The 5,461-nt window shown below is 35.4% G+C and overlaps 1 pseudogene; it reads right to left on the reverse strand.

Moving 5' to 3' along the window:
- Positions 1-5: 5 nt before the first annotated feature.
- LOC127159903 (polyglutamylase complex subunit TTLL1-like) lies at positions 6-5,235 on the reverse strand (annotated as a pseudogene).
- Between the last annotated feature and the right edge of the window lie 226 nt (positions 5,236-5,461).

Consider the following 5,461-nt stretch of genomic DNA (forward strand, 5'->3'; position numbering starts at 1 on the left):
CCTCCGATCAGCAGCGGGTTATCGATGTACAGGGAGATGACGTAGGCCTCCTTCCCGCTGTTGGCCGCCACAAACCTGTCAAAGCACAGCACGTCAGACAGAATCCACATCTGATCACGGCTTTGGATCAAAGCGCAGGAGACGGGCTCACGTGGACGTGCGGCTGTCGCGAGACCATTTCTTGATCTAAGAGAGCTTGTTGATGAGGAAGATGCCTTTGCCCTGCGCCTTAGCCGGTGTCCACGCTGAACATGTTACGGGTGGTCTGGATGCTCATCCTGTCACATGACGGGAAAACATGACGGTCAACACCTCAGTGAAACACCATTTTTGCATCGCTTAGATACTAGTATAGTTTTCACTGATACTGAAAAACTACTTCAAACTACAACTACAAGCAGCAATTAATGGGCCAAGCACAAGAAAAATGAGGAGCAGGGACCAAATGAGTCAAAATGGCTCAATCATAAATACAATCACTAGTAATAAGATATAATGGTTTATCAATTTTGACCAATAGGTGGCGCTGTTATCAAAAGGATGTGATGTGCTCAGGGTGACAATGACAGAGGTTTTGTGTTGCAGAAATACAGCCTTAAATGGAGTTTGGTGTCATGCCATAAAATTTCACAAATACGTTTTGCGATATCAGAAAGCGTTTAGTAACTTTTCTCTAGCATGGTCTTCTACCCAGCAAGCAATTTTTGGTCTAAAAAATGTCTATTAGCCGTTGAAACACAGCCCAGACGTCTAGGCTAATATAAGGTTGTCACTGGGCTGTCAGTGAAAATTTAATAGACGTCTAACCATAGTCCATAACTAGTCATCAAACAGACAGTTAATGAACGCCTACATATAAACATCTAAAACACAACAAAATGGCCATCCATCCAAACAAACTACATACACAGCTTTTATTAAGAAAAATAACATTAACAACTTAAGACAATACAAAATTATAAAAATGCAAAAGAATTAATGACAAAATAAAATAGAAATGCATTACACTCAAATATAAATATTATGATAAAAACATGAAATTTAACAACTTAAGATAATAAATATATATATATTAAATACTTTATGATATTTAAAAGAAATAAATAGTACAAATCAAGAGCATGTTATCACACTTAACATTAAAACATTGTGGATAAATGACAACGTAAAAAAAAAAAAAAAATAGATTAAAAAAGATTAATCAATTTGTTTGTTTACTTATTTTAACAAATAAAACAACCAACAGTGAACTCAAAGGAAATTATTAATTATTGTTTTTTTTCTTGTATAAAATGTTTCCCAACTGTATTCCTCAAGTACAACTCAAGTTGGTCATCACTGCATCTGCAAAATAAGAAAAAACAAATAGCATAAGAAAAGCTTTTTGAGAGAGAACTGAGAGAGAAAGGTCTGAATATGAGGGAACATGAGGGAATTTTTAAAACCCTAAAATATAATACAGATTGAGGCGGTTAACAATTGCGGACAAAGTTAACTGACATTTCAAAATGACCAGTAAACGAATTATTTTTTACATTTCTGATTTGCGCTGTAACTTATTAAGTATTGACACCACAATGTTTGATTAATATGGCACACTTTGAAGACTTTACCTTTCCAGCTTCCTTCTGGCACTGTCTTTGAGATTTCTTCATTCAATTCTGCACAACTTTGACACCTGAATAACACATGCCAATGTCAGGCAGGTAGTATTATATGCGTCACTGTAAAAGTGTCCAAAATTGTCTGGCACAACTGATTTCATAACAACACAGTGATGCTGCTGTAACTAAAATGTAACCCAGTACACACATTAACCTTAAATGTACATGGAATAATTATTCACCCCTACCGTTTTTTTAAATTATGTCTTCTGATTGTACTTGCTGCATTGCACATCTTAGCTATTTGCACTATTTTAATACTGCTGCAAAATTTTTATAATTGAACATTTTATATTGCAATTTGAAATAATTTTTATTTTTGAGCTTTAGTATCAATTTGTAAGTTTCAAACTAAATCTTATTGTATTGCTTTATCTATCCAATTAGCTCATGCTTTCTCTGTATGTAACAAGCCATTGTTCAGTCATAAATTCAGTATAATAGTTAAAATAAATGATTGAATTTGTCAAAGATGAGAGCTCTAGTGAGGAAATGTTGTTTTGGAGAGATTTTTTTTTTGGTTTGTTTGTTTGTTTTTTACACCATTGCTGCCTGGATCTCCTCTTTTTCCAGCAGCTTTTCCAGATGTAGAAACTCCTCCTCAATTTGACCTTTGAACTTTCACTCTATTATCTATTAAATTCTGCAATGAATCCTATGATCACATGAATGCTGTACCGTGGGGCCTAATTTAGTCCATAGGGATCACTATCATCATGATCTGCTCCCTTCACTAAAATGTCACGGTTCCTACACATGATAACAAATAAAGTATAGATAAACAATGAACACATATACTTACCAAGACCAAGCAGGAAAGTCCTTTATCGTTTGTTGTTTGCCCGTTGTTTTCCCACAGGTAAACTTAGTGTTCTCTCGTGTAAAAACAAAATTCAAAACGGCGGAATTATCGCGGGATGTTGTGACAGTGATCTCTACTAACTTTCAAGTCTCGCGTTGCCAGTAGTCACGTCGCAGTAGGGCGACAATTGCCATCTAGCGGTTGGGAATTGTTATTGCATGTTTATTTATAAATTGAAAGAAAGTCAAATTATGTTGTATAATGTGTATGAATGTTACACTTAACAGCCTGTGGAATGCATGACATCATATTATTAAATGCAATTAAACTTTTGAAACATTTAAATTAGCATTATTTTGGCATAATTAATAATGCATTATTTTATAGCATTATTAAATAATGAAATAAAATATAAACATTTTAAGACTATTTCGGCCATGCTCATTGCTGGTCTGATACTGGGCTATAGCCAAGCTGTTAAAATTAGACACTGATTGCCTCGATTTCTCCAGTTGGGCTAAAAGCAGACTGCACATAGCCCATCCAGCTCAGCGCTAAAACGTGGCTACATATATGTCATATCATGAAATGACACTGACATCTTAGTAGATATTATTGACACCGCAAACATGATGGTATATCAACCATCTCCTGCGCTACCTGAACAAAAACTACAATGAATCAGATTTGACTATGAGTGGGCTACAAATATCCGGTCTGACTACGAGCTAAATCTCGGCTATAAACAGGCTTCGCATAGAACATATCAAAGAAATGAAATCACACATTGTAAATGCTTTTCACTTTGCTTACGTGATGGAATATCATACATCTCACAAGTTATTTTGCCAAAACAATGACATGTATCCAAATTCAAGGTTTTTGGGCTAGAAGGGGGTCACACATAGCCGGACTATATCGGGTCTATAGTTAACCGAGACGGTGAAATGACGGCTATTGCTTGCTGGGTAAAGATCTGTGTGAAATTTAGTATCTAATGAATGCTTATTAGTAATATTTAAAAAGATACTAGTCACTATTGGAAAAATCACTAGTCATTAATTAATAGATTATATCAAAAACAGAATAACATCTGATTCCTGTTCTTTTGGAGATATCTACAACCTCATAAAGAACTAGTGAGAATGTATTTGGAGATATCTTAATTCAAACAGATCATTACATAAACATGAGTACCTCTCAACCATCCAATCAGAGTCAGAGTAATATAATACATTAATATACTGAATGAAAGTGATTGTTAATTAGGTCTAACTGGCTGTGTATGTTAGTTTGTCTTGCTAATTGGTTACCAGGAAAACTTTGGGTGAAAATAGGAAATATAATAATTCTCTTTTAAGAACTTTGAGGTAAACATATGCAAATCCCTACCTTTTTTTCCTGTGTAGTGTACCGTTTCTTTTTTTCTTTTTCTTGCGGCTATATTTATTATTATGTTTATTTTTAAATACTCAGTTTTGTATATTATCATGAAATAGTGTTACAGTAATACAAAAGTAATACACCTTATTTTCCTTGTGTTTTTATTTAGTAGTAATAATAATAATAATAATAATAATATCTATAATTATTATTTTTCATATTGATAAATAAAAACAACATTTCTGGCCAAATTGTGCAGCCCTACAAACAAGCATAGCTAACTTTTTTTGACAATTTTAGTAGTTAATGAATAAGTACTTTTTTTTAAAGATTTATTTATGGGATTTTTAAGCCTTTATTTGTACAGGACAGTGTAGAGTAGACTGGAAACCATCAGGTAAAGCAAGAGGGGAGTGGGATCGGCAAAGTACCACAAGCCAGGATTCGAACTCGGGTTGCCATGATTGCAAATGCGCTGTATTTCGGCGCACTAACCGCGAGGCTATTGGTGCTGACATGAATAAGTACTTAATGGAAAAAATACTAGTATCTAAAAAAAGTAAGTAGCATGAAAATAGATACTAGTATGGCTTATAGATTAAATGTTAAAACGGCTTGCCATATACAGTATGGATGTGAAGATCAGGAAGAGCTGGATCAGCTGTAATACAGCACACTACACCACACACTGTATTGTTCAGATAATATCAGTGCACTTCTGTCAGTGTTATATCGTCACTAGTTTATGTTTGCAGTGTCAGTGTGAACGGATGAAATGAAATCTTGCCAGTAGAAGTTCCAGTCGTCGCTGTCCGTCACCTGGATCCATCCTCTCTTCTCAAAGTTATTGATCAGCACCGATTTCTCGATGTCCGTCACCCACTTCACCTTCCCAGCCATCACATCACACACACTCCTGAAACACACACATTCAGACACACGATCACATATCTGCTGTTTCTTCAGGAGGACCTCCGTCTCACAGATGAACATAACATCCACTGATCCACATGATCACCTGTGTTTGACTGATTTACACATAGTTTCATGATAATAAACATCTCAGGAACAGTTCTGGATTGATGTCCACCGAATAATGCATGCAGGGTATAATATTTCACATACAAACACTTATTGCTATTATTGCAGTTTGTTTTTTCATGTTTTATCCGCAAACACGTGATCATATGATCATTCAGTGATGTGTCTGATAATACAGTAGAGATGTACAGTGTGTGTCAGCACACATGAATGAATGAATGAATGTTAACGCTAATTACTGATCATCTGTACTCACAATCACAGCTTCATCCTGAACGCTGCTTTATTCAGATGATCTGACAGCATCACAACAACAGCAGCCCATAGCAACGCGCTTCACTTCCGCCTCACAGTGTCATTTCCGGAGACGCTGAACTTTTAGTCAAAAAGCGCCGCCTGCTGGATCTGTAGAGAAGAGCGCCTGACACTCAAGACATTTATCATGATTTTAAAGTTTCTGGACAGAAAACCACTCAGGGATTTTATTGATCCATCATGAATAAAACTCTTATGAATGTTTGGGGTGATGATGATCTTCTTTTGTCACACCCAATAAAATACACAAAGAAAA

The sequence above is a fragment of the Labeo rohita genome, unplaced genomic scaffold (genome assembly GCF_022985175.1).
Source record: "Labeo rohita strain BAU-BD-2019 unplaced genomic scaffold, IGBB_LRoh.1.0 scaffold_2615, whole genome shotgun sequence".
NCBI classification, from domain to species: Eukaryota; Metazoa; Chordata; class Actinopteri; order Cypriniformes; family Cyprinidae; genus Labeo; species Labeo rohita.